We start from the raw sequence: 16,425 nt of genomic DNA on the forward strand, positions 1-16,425 counted from the left end.
ACCCATGCTGGTTACCCCTCAACATCACTTCCCCTGCAGGGCTCTCACAAATGTGGCCCTTGATAATTTTTTCAAAGACCTTCCCCAGGATAGAAGTAAGGCTGACTGGCCTGTAGTTGCCAGGCTCTTCCTTCCTCCCCTTCTTGAAAATAGAGACCACATTGGCCCTTTTCCAGTCCTTAGGGACTTGGCCCGAGCACCAGGGGTCCTCGAACAGCTGTGCCAATGGCTCCGCAATGACACCAGCCAATTCCCTCAGCACCTGCGGATGAAGGTCATCCGGGCCCGCTGACTTGGAGACATCTAAGCCCTCCAGGTAATCCTTAACTAGGTCTGAACTAACAGTCAGGACACTCGCATCCTTCCTGGGCCTCTCTACGCTATCACCTGAGAGCACCCCATTGTCAGCAGACAGGAACACGGAGGCAAAGAACTTGTTGAAGAGTTCTGCCTTCTCTCGCGCGTCCAACACCAACTGCCCTGCCTCGTAGGGGTCCAACGTTACCCCAAGACTTCAATGAATGCCATCCTGTGCACTGAATGAGGCAGAGGCCCTGAAGAAAACACAGTATGTGATCACATAATTAAAAGACTCACTTTGTTCCCAGAGCAACCTCAAAGATCTCACTTTCGTACTGACACTAAGGAGGGGAATTCAAAACCATTACTTCTGTACTCCAGTTACTGCCCATGTCCGAGAGGACAGACTCCATCCCATGCTCAAAAGGATTCTCCCACGCCAGGCAAATGCTCGGATAATTCAGTCCTTGCATCTGACTTGTGGGCCTCCTACACATTACTTGTCTGGACAGCTGAGATTGTTGCACGGTTCCTGAGAACAGTGTACTAGCCCCACTAGATAAGTTTCCAGAGGTGATCACCTCTCCATCATGATGGATGAAACCAGAACATGCCTGCTAAAGTACCTTTTTCATTTCAGCTCTATCATCTGTAGTTCATGTTAGAGTTCAGAGCTTTACCTCACAATCCAAAGCTTCTAGACATGGGTTATGCCCAATATTTCAGTGAACACCCTGAAATCTAGGGCAGTCTGCTCTACTTTGAGGCTCTCTCACTCTATTTGAATTCAGATTTTGAACAGACAATATGACTGCTCAGTTACTTTATATGAACTATTTTAAATCTTTAGAGCCTTTCAACCTCCATCCATCCATCACCATGTTACACCTGCTGTTCTCCTCCTTTTGGGGAAAAGAGACTGACTATCCTAGTAGACAGCCCCAGCAGGAAGCGTATCACCCAGCACAAGTCATCCCTCAAAAATCAATATCTGACATTCATTTCTAGAGGTAGGCAATGCTACAGGTGGGCCTATTTGCCATGGAACACAAAACCAAGAGCAACTATTTCTGTTCCTAAGGCGGATTATCTGGGACACGTAAATGGATACATTCCTCTTGGACTGTTGCCAAATGTTCCCCGTGTACATTCCTGCCAGTTCCTCTCATCCTCAGGGTATGGAACAAGATCAGAAAGGATGGCCAAAGTGGCAGAAAGACATAAGCTCTGATCTTTTGTGCACATTGCCTATAAAATGGATCCATGCAGGCAAGCATTAAAAAACATGATTATGGTAACAGTTCTGTTCTAAAATATGCTATGGTTTCCTGTGTAGCATCAATGTCAATACCATTTTGACATCTGGTCTGTGGCGCTCATCCATCTGTTGTAACTGAGTAGACATTTGGGCAGGGTTGGAAAGGGAGAGACAGGCTCATTTAGATGTTTGTTTCTCTCTTTCCTGAGGAGGAAGTATGGAGTCAGTCAAGTAATAAACTAAAAGCTTGGCTTTTAAAAAAAAAAAAAATATATATATATATATATATAAATTCTTTTTTCTATGTATATATATAATACACATGAAACAGGAAATATCACAGCTGCTGGGGCTTCTCCATGCCAAAATGCAGAGACTGTTTTTAATGCTCTTAGGAAGTGTCTAGCGAATAGAATGCTGGACTGGCATTCCAGGACCTAGGTCTTGTGGGTAAGCATGGGTAAAACAATTAATCTCTCTCTGCCTCTGGTCCCTGTCTATAAAACAGAGGGAAAACACACATCAATTGTTTGTCAAATGCTTTGAAATCTTTTAAAGAAAACTGTTATATAGAACTTGGGATTTTTAATTGTTCTTATTGGTCAAACCAGTGCATGGTCCTATACAGCACTATAGCAAGGGTGGGGAAGGGGTAAGTGGGGGACCGCCCTGAGTGCCAAAGTGAATGGGTGCCAGCAGGCACTGCCCAGCCTTAGCAGGGCACAGGATGGAGCCACAAGCAGCTCATTTGAGGGGGAGGGGGGTACTGGGATGCAGGAAGAGTAGCTCTGGTCACTGCATACACTCCCAGGCAAGCATGGGGGGGCATGTGCCTCCCAAATCTGCATGTGGGGCAAGGGTGGGCTGCCACTGTGGGCTTTGCCCCAGACACCAAACGTTGTTGGTCCTACATAATACTATTGGGGAAAGGAGGTACTTACATTAAATTAAATGTTACCAGAATTCAGACACAAAACATGTGCCATAGGATCCTAGCTCCTGCGCCTGATGAACCTATAGCAAAATGTGCACTGAGAACAACTGCAGGATTTGGCCTTGCAATTTTGCTTCTATTGCCTTTTGTTTTAAATGGTCAGTCAATATTGAGGGCCTTGCATGATTCTTTTCTGTGAAGAGTAAAAATGGATAAAACAGTTTTTGGTACAATCTGGTTTACATACGAATGGACACCAAATCCTGTCTTTTTTAACATAAAAGAAAGCAACAGCTGCAGGCAACTCCATGCTCCTAATTTCCAAGCCTGTCCCTCCAAGCACTTTTATAATCCAACAAACTATGTTTCTCCATTTTCTCTTTAATACACAAGTTTGCCAAACAGTCCCTTTGCCCCTGAATCTGCAAATCAGAGAATCTCCAAACTAAATGTCTAAACTTCTGACAGCCCTAGCACACAGCCCATTGTATCTATTGTTAGGAGCTATCTCATTACATAATTGGTTAATTGCTCCTTCAATGCAGTTCTCAAGAAGGGTTCTTATCCACACCCACCAGCTTTCCCAGCAATATGACTGAGCTCCAAAGCCAAAGCCTCCTTCGTGGCAGCCGTTAGCACCTGTTGGCTAACAAACATGGTAGGTAACTACAGAACTTGAGCGACACTTGAACATCTAAACACAAATTTAACTTTAAACAATCAAATCCAGTGAGATTCTGAGCACCTACACAGTGAAGTAAAGAGAAGCTGAATAGGATCAAATAAATGGTGACAGGTACGTACATCAAATTCATAAAGTATTTTCTCAAAACTAAAGTCAGGTACACATTCAGTTACAGAACTGCATGGCCTCCCCTCTCAGATGTATCTAACAATAGCTCCAGTCATAGCACTCTATAAAAGTGTGTGTGGAAAGGAGTTTCTCCAATCACACATTGTATCCTTCCTTTTTCTCTGGGATTCTCTGTAAGGCATAGTGTGTTGGCATTATCACAGAATGAGGATTTAACATCTAATATTCTCAGGATATAGGAGACAAAGATACAAGCCAAATACTGGCTTTTCAAAGGCAAGTTTCTGAGAAAAAGTCCGTTCATAGCATCTGATGAAGTTGGCTATTGCCTACAGAAGTTCATGCCTCTCTGAACTAACATGCCACCCTGTCCTGCCATCTGTGAAATACAGAAACACTTTGGGAATGAATAGAGGGCACTTAACAATGAATGAAAAGGACAGAGAGCAATATTAATATTGGAACCCCTCCCCCAACTTTGTTGTCCAGAAGTGCCCATCTTTCAGCATGTTGCCATTCAGTAGTATGATTGGGTTCACCCGAGGCAGAGCTAAAAGAATCATACTAAACTCTTGCCCTCAAATAAAGCTTTAAGATTAAATTTTCTCTGTACAGAAGAGTCTTTATTTTTCTACAGGAGATACTGGTATTCTCTAAAGACAGTGGGAGTTTTAAGAAATCTCTCTATGAGATATCTAGTTGGATATGCATTAGTATTAGTGTTTTATTTCTTTAACCTGTAAAATAGAGCCCCTGTGCTCTATATAGCATGGACTCATGTATATAAAGCCCATGCTATATAGTAGAGCCAATGCGACAAAAGAGAATGCCATATTCTCTTATTGTACCTCTGTGGTATAGCAAACGTCCTTATTTTAATTTATCCTCCCTCTATAATGTCCTTTGGTAAGCCTGAAATATTACAGGCCACAAAAATCACAAAAAATTATATTATGAACTCTGATTCTTCACAAGCAATTTATAATCCTCACATCCCACAAATATCATATTAGCTGCAAGATTAAAGGAACTTAATCTGTGCTTTAATCATATTTTATTCCTTCCTATGAACTAAAACTTTCCCTAATTCAGGCCTCCTCTCAAATTTTCTTAGCCACCCCAGAACTATCAAGTTTTCATACAAGTGCATTTTTAAATGAAAATATTTGCTAGAAGCAGAATAAGCCTTCTAGCAGAAGTGGGTCCACTGGGGACAATACCAGCTTCCTTATTCTAATAAAGTTTTGATGAGAAGAAAGATACTCTTTATGATGCTCTACCATTGTCACACAAAATTCTATTTGTACTATGAGAGAGCACAATGAAGCAACCAATTTAGTTTCAACACATCATCCATTATTAGGTGTACCTTTATTATTTCTTCTCAAAATGTTCGCAATATTGTCACTCTCAGATGGAAGCCTTTTCATGCTTTTAATTATTTAAATTTGCCATCTTTGGGCCCATTCCATTTCTGTTTCTCCTCGTTTAAGTCTGAGTAACCAAGACTGACACCATTTTCCAGAGGTGACATTCTGTGCTGTGCTTCTGAAGCTTGCAGCAAAGAACCTTCAGTTCACTGCAAGGAGGGCATGGGTGGATTTAAGCCACCTTTGCACTTTCCTAATCATGAGCTGCTGCATGGCAGCCCCTAGCATTTTTTACATAGCCCTAAGGGCAGTTTAATTTAAAACAGCCTCCTCTGGCTGCCCTCTAAACCAGAATACTAATCTCTGGAGCCATGCATGCTGCAGCTGTGTGCCCCTGGTGCCCCTAGCCCTGCTTTCACATACCCCCTAAGCTAGGACTTCTAAGGGAAAACAGCCCATTGTGCCTGCACCACTGGATTCCTTCCTCAGCCTCTTCACAGTCACAGAGGGACTGCAGCATGGATAAGGATCTCATCCTGGGTGTAGGCGTATCGTCCAACTGAATGATGGCGGCGGAGTACAGTATTTCAGTATCGTTTTCTAGCCTATCCTATTCTTTGTAAGTTTGTTCTCCAGCCCTCTGCCCCTCGAAGCACATTTTAATCAAAATTTCTCTACAATGAATCCCAAATCGCTTCCTGAATTAGTAGCTTTATAGAATCCAGAAATAGGTAACTAAAATTATTTCTTCCCAACATAAAATTCAGTGTTGACTGTTAGGTAATCTGCTTGTTCACAAAGGTTCCTCTAAACTTTTTCAAAGCCTTCTCTGATCCTGACTAACCTAAATAATTTTGTGTCATCTGCAAAATTACATCTTATCATTCAGATAATTAATAAAATATTGAACATTAATCCTGGAGCACACCTTTAGGTATTCTGTAAGCCATTTATTTTTATTTCACTCTTTGGTTTCTGACTCTCAAACCATTTTAAACCATGAAAAAATGTTACCTCTCACCTCATGATTACTCCATTACTTCATTTCCTTAACAGCTTCTTGTGAGAAACCTTATCCCAGGCTTCTTGAGATTCCCACCACATTTTATACCAAGCAATTTTGCATTTTATACAGTGCTGCTGATGTGCTAGAAGAATTGTAGGTGACTAGATAAGCATGATTTTCATTTGCAGAAGCCATAGTAAATTATTAGTAGTATATTTTATAATGATTGGTAAGTTTATGGTATAATAAAACACCCTACCCTTTCAACCAATTCTTGTGGTTTGGCTGTGGTGATGATCCTGATTTTAAGTAACAGATTGTGATTTTTGCCATCCTCCAGTTCCCCAATACAGGAAGGAAGTTGATTTAAATGAGAAATTACACAATGCTTTTTAAAAAATTAGAAGCCACTTCATTTTTTAATTTCTTCAAAATCTGTGGTGAAGGCCATGTGCTCTCATGTTGCTTTATCATTTTGATCCTATAGTTCCTTCTCTGACACTTCAGTCTTTAGGGTAGATTTGTACTTCATAGACTAACTAAATCAGAGTTGCATAACATAAGCTTTCACAAGCAGTGCGCTTATTTTATAAACACCAGGCACGTCTACACATCTACTGCTCCACAGTTTATTGCTTCTGGGAAGGTCCTGGGCACACTATTTACACATGCACCCAGACTGCAGTACATTGATCTGGGTCACGGCAGCGGGCCTAGGGGAGTCAACCTGCCAGCCTGGGGCTGCTCTGACCCGGCTCAATGTGCTGCAGAATGGCTGGCTGGGCCACGAGGGAGCTTCAGCACGGAGCGAGCTGGCAGGTAGCACCCTAGGATTGAAGTATCCTCTTGCCCCAGCCAGCTGGTCAGCATCCACATGTACACTTCTGCATCTGAAATAAAAAAAACTCTGCAGCAGGATAGGACTTGTATTTAAAAGTCCTACCCTGCTGTTGAGTTTATTAGTTTTATATGTCCTAATAGGAGCACACATGTAGATGTGGAGATGTTTACTGTGCAGTTAATTAGTCAACTGTGCAGCAAGTATCTTGTGTAGACACACCCAAGCATCTGATCAAGTAAGCCCTCTACTAACAAAAGTTTATGCTCTGCATCTGATTTATGTAGTCTGTAAGGTGCAATTCTACCCTGTTTTCTGCCTAACACAACTAACTACCTTTTTCACATCAGTCTTTTGGGCCAGGGGCTGGGGAGGGAGGGGCGGGAAGGGGAGGGTGATGGCAACTTTCTCATAGTCCCCCCTGTTAAATGTATTCTATCTTAATACAGAAACAAATGCCATCAACCAGGAGTCCAAGTGCTGTTTAGACCTCCCAGACACTCACAGTTACTGAAAGACTTGAGTCTTTGGCAAGCTTAGGTTTTCATTACAGTATATAAATAAGGTAAGGGGAGGATATTATCATCCCCAAATCATCTCCAGTTAAGACTGAGGCAAGGACATTTCTTAGACTCTACCATATCTTTGTTACTTTTGGTTGAACCCTTCACTCTTGGGTAGTCAAGGAAACCCATCAGTTTCCTGGAACATTTTCTTCTTTATTTGTCTTTTATGTATTTGGCTGTTTGCTCTTGAAAAATTTCTTCTTATCCACCTAGTTCCCATCTGACATTTTCCCTGACAGTATATGTTCCTTTCTTGTGGTTTTGCCAGGTCTACATTTCCTTTTCCTGGAGGTTACCTGTTTGGTTCATCATACTGTGTTTGTTTTTTCTCGCTTTCCTGCTTCCTTTTTGGTTTCAGGGTATGCATACCTTCTGTGATGCAATTATGGTATGCTTAAGTAGTTCCATGCTGAGGCTAAGGATTTTAAATTTCTTCACTTCTGACTAGTTGCTTCCCTTTTCCCTTTTACTCACCCAAACCCTTCTCTCCCTTTTAAACCCAGGGAACGTTGTTTTATAGTTTCACTACAGCACAGCATAGGCGTTAGCCATCATGACTCTTGTCCTACCCAAAAAGATTTTCATTTGGTTCTATTTCTCCACAGCCATTGACTATTTTTATTCCCCTTCTTAATATTGACTAGACACCGGACCCTACAGTTTCAGATTCCATGTGAGATGCACCCATGTGCAACAAACAGCACATACAGTCCTAAGCAAAGGTCTTTCCAGGACATTGAGAGGTGGGAAGAATGACAAATTTTAAATTGGTCTGCCTACTCAACACTGAAACATATTTCACTAAGTCCATGGGCGTGTGCTGGAAAAGAGCTAGAAATGTTATGAGGCTGATATTGTACAGGGAGGGAGAGTTGTTTTATTTACCATGAGCTTAACAAGAAAGCAGAAAAAGCGTTGGAAAAGTCCTGGTCTGAAACATCCATGTAGACATGCTTTGCTTCACTATATGACTGACAATGCTAGGAAAAAAATCATGTAAAGAGATAAAAAAATAAAATAAAAGCAGATGCACAACACTAGGATCTGGAGAGAGGAAGCAAGCAGGGGGAAGGGCAGGAAAGGGAGTAAAGATCAGGAGATTTTGGAGGGAAAAATAGAAGTTCCCGCTGAACTTTATTAATACTTTAACTTAATAAAGTTCTAGTTCCAACTAGTTCCAACTGTAAAAGCAAGAGGGGGCCTAGACTGAGAAAAAGAAGTCTGAAGAGAGAGATTAAGCAAAGAGTCTGGATACAGAGCCTGGGGACTGACAGCTTTAATCCAGCTCTGAAAAACCAAGGCCCCAAAACTGCAAGTAGATCCACACAGTTGGATAGTACTGTACTTACTGACTTCAGTGAAACTCCGCAAGTGTACAGAATCTACCTGTTGTGACTATTTAAGTCAATGGGGAGTCCATCTGCACTGATGCAGCTGTGGGGTTGGGATCAGAGTGGGAAAGGAAGAACTAAACCTATTTATTTTGTATTACATCCTATAGGACCCAATAGTTCACATATGCAAACCAATGTTGCATTCAAATAACGTAGGTTTAAAATATATATTCTAGGAGAACTGCAGAGAGGTCTTTCCAGGGTGCTGAGTAATTACAAAAACATACAGTTTGAACACATGCAGAAGCTGACCCTTAGCAGCCTGCTTAAAGGAGCTTGAAACTATCTGAACTATACAAAAAGAAAGAAAAACATGCCTGCAAGGGCTGAAAAAAAAAATCACTTCTGTAATAGATGACTTTTAAGTCAGAAAATGTTTGGCAGGCATAATTCTGAAGCGTTAGGGAAATGTGGGTGATAACTGCTAGGGTGAAAGAGCAAATCGAGTCCAGTTAGATTTATAAAATGTTCACATATGCAGTTAAAGGCTGGCACAGCCAGCTGCCCATCAAGGAAGATAAAGCACAGCTGTAAATTTTGAAAATCTGACAGTTTCTGATAATTTCCTTTGGCTTCCAACAGTCCAGCCTCCTCCTCTTTGTAAATCTGCAGAGAAGGTACTCGATTATGTGCAAACCCCAACACCCAGTTTAGATACTTTTAGTCACGTGTCATCCTGTTGACTTCCCCAGGCTTATGTAAAGCTTCTGGCAGGACTGGTCCCCTTGTCAAAGTGAGCAGAACAATGACCAAATAAACCTGTCTGGGCCTATCTGTGTTTGGGTGCATGGGGGAGGTCTTAACTAGCCAGGATCTAGATGCAGTGCCACTTAGGATTTTGTGTGGTATTAGCCAATACAGAGGAGGGAAGAGGAAACAGAAAGGGAAACAGGGAGGGAAAGAAACAGAAAGATTAGAAGCAAGGGGGGAAAAAGCACAGGTTCAGTCAGAATTGAGATTTTTTAGTCTAAAACTATGACTATGTAGGGAACTCCTTTTGTCAGCCCATTGCACATCATCAATCTGGTTATCCCTTCTAATGTTTTTGTGGAGCTTGGTATTCCTGAAAAGCACAATTTACAGCAATTATAATTTATTTAAACTGGAGGCCAGCCAGCAGTCTTCCTGGCCTGATGCTGTAACATGCCAAGTTGGAAGGGAGTGGAGGGTATTCAGCACCCCTTCAGGATTTGTGATCCTCTGTTAACATCAGGCAGATCATGTTTTTCCACTCACAGCAGGGCTCTATTGGGGCTTTCCAAATGCCCAGGGGTACATGGAAGTCATGAGTCTGTTTGGGCAATCCAGTTTGCAACTCATAGTTTCCACATTGAACTTCACCATAAATACCAAAAAGAAGCAACTTAATTAAATTTATCTGGAACCCAATATTGAATTAGCGTAACAAACACAAACATGCATAAAAACATCCAATCAGGATCTTAAGAAGAAATTACAAACCTCAGTTCATATGCAACTACATCTTGGAAAAACAACTGAAAAGTCTGTATTTAATAGGTTGTATTTCAATAGCACTCACTTTCCATCCAAGCATCTAGAAGTGATTTTGTGTATATAAGTTAAACCTCACAATGCCTTATGCAAATATTATGCCTCCCCTTTTATGGATGGGGGGAAACTGAGGTACACCATCAGCAAAGCCTACACAGCAAGAAATTTGAAAATAGAACTTCTGATTCTCAATGATGTCCTTTAGCCATAATATCATCCTTAAGTCTCCTTCACGCTGATAGCTTTGGAACTAGCTTTAAAAGATCCAGTGAGACACAGTGATGGGAGTGTTAGATAACTATACTAGATAGCTAGAGGCAACAAAAGTGATTAGGGACATATGGGGGAATTTCTAAACAAAAAGATTAAGACCAGAACTATTTTATTTAGGGAAAAAAACAGCAAGAGATGACAGACTTGAGGTATATAAAATAATGAATTGTATGAAGAAGGAAAAATAGGATGCCCTTAATAATACAGGGAGCAGAGGCCAGCTAATGGAATTTAAAAAGGCATCAGCTTCTGAGCAGATAAGAGGGTCACTCTAGCTTATTCATAAGCAACCTGTGGAACTCACAGCTGCAGAACATTGACACAAATAGCCTAATAAGGAACAAAAATAATTAAATATGTATACAGATCTGCAGGAATGAGATTCAGAAGACTAAACTAGTCTCGTATTTCAGATTATACTGCTTACAAAAGATTTCCCTTCTTTACCTTCCTGTATCATAATGAACACTGTAAAACTACACACAGGGTTGTAGCATAAAGGAAACTAAAGTCTGGACTAGAAAATGCCCCCCTCAGAACAAGAATCACACAAGAAGTTTTTCAAAGGGAACAATATCCCTTCCTATGAGCAGACTACAGCTCTATTACTCTTCAAACTATAGCTATTTCTTATGCTGCTACTCTGATTGCCTGTACATTTTGGTTCGGTAGGGCACAGAGTAATGTACATTTTAAGAAACATACCAATTACCTTCTTGAGCAATGGGGAATTCTTTTCCAAACATGCATCCCCTCTCTCACAATAATCATATCTCCTCCTGAGAAGGATCTAGGCCTATTTATGACTCCTGATTAGATGATGACTTTCACCTGCCTTCAGCGCTCCAGGTTCAATAAAAGAACTCATCTGCTTTTTCTCATATTTGTAGAACTCCTGCCAACTTCGTTTTCAAAAGAGTTGCTCCCAGGAACAAGATTTTTCAAGTAAAACTTCAAATTCATTTTCACTCCATAGGTTTTAAAAAAAACACTGTTTCATTTATAGAAAAAAGTAGTTTGTAGAATAAAACACGGAAGTCCCCTCAATCTCTGTTTCAAGCACACTTTTGCCTTTTTCCTTGTTTCCCTGTCTTTTACTTTTCCCATTAAAAAGGAGAGGGAAGGTGAAGGATAAGGGAAGCCTATTTTTTATGTTTTAACTTTTTATTTAAAGTGAGAACTAACAAATTCACAAGTTTAAATCCAAAATAATTAAAAATAAAAGTTCTATGTTTGACAAAAACAAACCCAATAGCTTTAATGGTGACAAGTTATTAAGATAGATATTTCTGCTATGTGTTGCATCAGAAGAGCAGCTGGGGTTACTACTAGAAAAGTTATCATGCCAGTGGAAAGTCTTGATCAAAAACAGAAGACTGGGGCTCTTGCTATTGCAGCAACATATTCCATCATCATTAATTTAGCAAGATCCATCTTACAACTACCTAGGAACATAGTGATTTGTTTCACCTAAAGTACTACTATTGGAAAACATTTTTAGAACCTTGCTGTGCCAATGATTAGAACCCGTCTTCTAATTTTCAGCCTAAATTTATTCATGGCCAGCTTATAGTTATGGTTTTGTGCCAGCACTGTCATTTAGCTTAAATAGTTGTTTTCCCTCCCTGCTGTTTACACCAGATGTACATAAAGAACAATCATATTCCCTCCCAGATTTTCTTGTGCTAGTGTCTTCTGATCTCCTCTCCCGTGATGGTATCCACTCCCCTGATCATCTTGGTAGCCCTACTCTGCACCTGCTCCAATATGACTTCAGCTCTTTTAAGCATGTTTGGCCAGAATTGTACCCAGCATACCCAGATGAGGTCTTGCCAGTGCTTTGTACGATGGCATTAAGACCTTTGTATTCTATTGGAAATACTTCATCTGATTCATCCAAGGATTGCCTTTGACTTGTGTAGGGTTGCATCACTTTTGGGACTCAGGGCCATCCTGTGACTGACAAATATGTCCAGTTCCTTTCCTCCTGTGTTTTTCTAGTGATAAGTACATGATATTTCCATGTTTAAAGGAAATTCATATTGCTCAAATGCCCTCTAATCATCTTCCAAAAGTTTTCTAAGTTGAGCACTGAAAGCTCACGCTAGCATGGCGGGGGGACACATCTCTGTTTCAAAGACAGCCTCTAGTGTTCATTTAAAGATCCTAATTCTTTTCTCAAAATGCTAATTTAATTGATTCCTATGGTGCTGCTTCCTGATTTACACCAACGAAAGTAAGGTCTAATAGTCCATAGATGTTTACATTGGAGCTTAAGCTTAAGACTAAAATGAGTGGAGAAAATGGTTAAGAAGGAATGACCACCATTATAAAGACCAGCATTGAGAAATATAACTGAAAAAAATCTTGATTGTCATGGTTTTGGGCAAACTACAATCCATTTTCCTAATGCCCTTGAGGCAGTTTTGCTGTTTGCATTTCGTTTTAAAAAAAAAAAGCCTCCAGACCCCAAAAAAAGCACTATTCCCTATTCAAATTTATTTAATGTGTTAGGAAGAAAGAACAAAAGGCAATGAATACTGTTGAAAACAAAGGTCCTTTGCTCCAGCAAGTACTTTAGGGGGTTTTCTCCTTTAAGATTGCCTTGAGCTACAAACATACCAACCAACCATCTATTTAGGGAGCTGCACTCCTTAAGCCCGCTGGCAACTCCTATTTATCAATGGGAGTAACTATATGAGCAATGGTCAGGAAATGGAGATTAGGTGAGCTGTTTATTCTATGTTGACTCAGAGCAGCTGAACAAGAATCAGAGCCAGATTTGGGTCAGTCTGATCAGAAAGGTGTTTAATAGATTTTTGAATAAAAGGTGCGATTAAAAGTCAATGTTAGAGGACCCAAACATATTTATTAAAAATTGTATGAATATACATCACATGTGCACAGCATACTAGTGCTTTTCATTGGGGGGGGATAACTTGTAAATGTGCTCTTTTCTCTATCAGAGAAGCAACAAAATAGACGTTGAATTATGGAAATTGCTAAGCAGAGAAAGTTAAAATAAAATGAACATTTGTATTACATGTGGTTTTCCCCAAAACTGCAAATATAAGATTATATTCTATGAAAAGCAGGACAGCAAAATTACGTATTTTAATATACTGAGGCAAATTAAATCATGGCGTAAAACCATAGGAACCTGTGGAATTATACCAGTGTTGAACTTTACCCTGGTTGTAAAAACAACATAAATGCAATGCAGACCGACAGAAATAGGCAATTTAAAATAAGAATGGTGTTTCTGTGAATAAAATACTAACTAAATTTGTTTGCTGGAAGGAAATCCAACTTGGCTGTACTATAGCAGCATACAAGGGATCCAAAATAAGTAACAGCAGGCATCTTTGCAGAAATTTGCTTCTGACTGACATCTTTTTCTTTGGGAGCAGAGAGAGCAGTTGAATGCACTGTACAGAGCATAATATGGGAAGCTACGAAATCCAGCTTCAAAACCCACCTCTGTGCCTGTTACAGTGAGTGCTCCTGGGCAAATCACAAAAATGTTTAGGGCCTGATTATGATCTAATTTACATAATTTTTGTATAGTTCCATTGGCTTCAGTAAAATTGTCCCAAATTTACACCCTTGTAAGGCATTCTCTGACCCTTTTCCCTATGGGGATGATGCCTAATTTACAGGAGCATTATGGGCACTGATCATCAGTCTCTTTAAATACCCTGGAAGTGCTTAATATCATCATTAAGGAACCTTGTTAAATTTAACTGCTAGCCAGTTGCATGAAATGAAGAACCTGATACTGTATTTTGGTTGTGCAATGCTGTATCCAACAAAACACATGAATAGTAAACCCATTAGTCAAAATCCACATGCACACATCCCTCCTAGTTCCCCCCCCAAAATCTCTAAAGCTGTAAAGATAAAAAAAAGCAGAAATCTCACTCCTGTCCACCCTGGCTCATTTGAAATGCTGCCTGAGTATTAAATGAGTGACAGATAAGATATTCTCTTAATTGTGAAAGATTCTCATTTTATATCACGCACTCAAATGAGTTGTGATGAGTTGAAATTTCCCTTCACATTACATTGTCTGCACACACAAACTTCTCATAATCCTTTCAATAAGCATTTGTATGCAGGTCAGTTACATGTAGCATTTCTTTCTTGAATGAGGAGGACAGCCTTTTTGCACACAAAAATGCAATCTTTCATTTCTTCATGAGTAAGGTTTTTAAAGAGTGGAAGCTTCCATCATGCAAAGTCATCTGTTCCCAAGTTATTCCACCCTAAAACCAAATATCTCATCCAGTCTACAAATCACTTCTGAGAAACCCACACAAAGGCAACATTAACCATGAGCAACTAGTTCATACTTGAAAACTCAAAATTTGAACCATACTGATAGGTAAAAATGGAGTAAAAAGATCTTAATGATAAAAAAAATCCTAAATAGTCACAATAATTTATCTTTTCAAATATGCATGTGATGACCCCTAATTTGAGGTCACCAGAACTCAATTTGAATAAAGTCAGAGTGGTCAATGGGATTGAACATGGAATTGGGGTCCAGATCCGATTTAAATCAAGATGCTATGGGAGCTGATGGCCACCCTGGTGAAAAGCAGCAAGAGATCGCAGTTTGTCCCAGCTCTGTCATTTATGTGTTATATAGCCTCAGGCAAGTCAATGAATCTCTTTGTATCTCAGTTTCCCCATCTGTGAAATGGTGATAATACTTACTTGGATTACATAGAGGTGCTAAGGATTAGTTGGCATTTATCAGGCGTTTTGAATATTGCTAAATCCTTTGTTTTCTCACATGACCATCTTTAATACCCAGTTTTTAGTTCAAGCATTTCTCCTGTCCTGACCCAAGACCAAAACCCCAGGATCCTGATTCAATTTCAGTGGGAGTTTTCTTGGAGTAAAAACTGAGCTAAAACTGCATAAAGACTTTCACAATTCAACTCAAAGGTTGAAGGTTGGGGCTAAGATTAGCCCCAAAAGGTATGTGGTTCGCTGGAGATTAAATACTTTTTTAAAATGGGCAAATAAAGCTTATTAAAAAAAAATAAAAATCAAGGCATGGCCTTAGAGCCAAAGTTTAACTAGAAGAAGGTGCAAATCAACTGAGGCAGAGATGTTCAGGTGACAGTAAGAGATGCAAGTGTGAGGCACTGCCTCACCCTGACTTCATTTAAAAAAAAACAGAGGAAGTTGAGCTCTGCAGTCACTACTCAGATAATAGCGACTGAGGGAGTTGGATGCATTTAGTCTGCAGAGAAGACTGAGGGGATTTAAGAGCAGCCTTCAACTACCTGAAGGGGGGTTTGAAAAGAGGATGGAGCTGGACAGCTCTCGGTGGTGGCAGATGACAGAACAAGGAGCAACGGTCTCAAGTTGCAGCAGAGGAGGTTTAGGATAGATATTAGGGAAAACGCTGTCTCTAAGAGGGTAGTAAAACACTGGAGCAGATTAGCCAGAGAGGTTGAAGAAACTCCATTCTTGGAGGTTTTTAAGACCCGGCTCGACAAAGCCCTGGCCTGGGATGATCTAGTTGGGGCTGGTCCCGCTTTGAGCAGGGGGTGGGACTAGCCGGCCTCCCGAGGTCCCTTCCAGCCTCGCTGTTGTAGGAGTCTGTGAACCAGGGAGGGCTGGAAACCGCGGGTAAACCCACTACGAGGCAGCAGCGGCGAGAGGGACCTCTAGCGTGCGCCACATCCTCGCGTGCGGCGCTTCGGCCGTCACCAGCGCACCGAGACTGAGCAAAGGGAGAGCACCGCAGTGCCCGGGCCACGCGCGAAGCTCCCCGCGGCTCCGGCGGGGAAACCCCTCCGAAGTCCCCCGTCCCCCCAGGGCCCGCGCGGGCTCCAGCCCCTCGGCGGCTGCGCAGACTTGCCCGGCTCCGCCGCCACAGGGCGTCCGCGCCGGCCCCGCATCGCAGGAGCGCCCCCAGCCCAGCCCCTTGCCCCGGGGAGCAGCCCGCCGCGTGGGAGGGCACCAGCTGAGCCTTAAAAGCGCCCGTGCAACACAGCGCTGGGGGCAGCTCCATCCAGCAGAGCCCGCGCCGGCCCCGCTCACGCGAGGGGAAGCTTCGTGCTTCCGCTGCCGGTGCTCGGGGGACACCTCGAAAGATCCCCTCAGACCAGGAGGGGCACCTAAGGAGCCGGCGCTGTTATTT

At 41.4% G+C, this 16,425-nt stretch overlaps 1 protein-coding gene across 2 annotated transcripts in view; it reads right to left on the reverse strand.

Moving 5' to 3' along the window:
• The window catches only part of KCTD1 (potassium channel tetramerization domain containing 1), a 148,321-nt gene that overhangs the window by 131,395 nt on the left and 501 nt on the right, over positions 1 to 16,425 (reverse strand). The gene's annotated exons all lie outside the window — the stretch shown is intronic.

The sequence above is a fragment of the Crocodylus porosus genome, unplaced genomic scaffold (assembly GCF_001723895.1).
Source record: "Crocodylus porosus isolate Cpor-Errol unplaced genomic scaffold, CroPor_comp1, whole genome shotgun sequence".
In the NCBI taxonomy this organism is placed as follows: Eukaryota; Metazoa; Chordata; order Crocodylia; family Crocodylidae; genus Crocodylus; species Crocodylus porosus.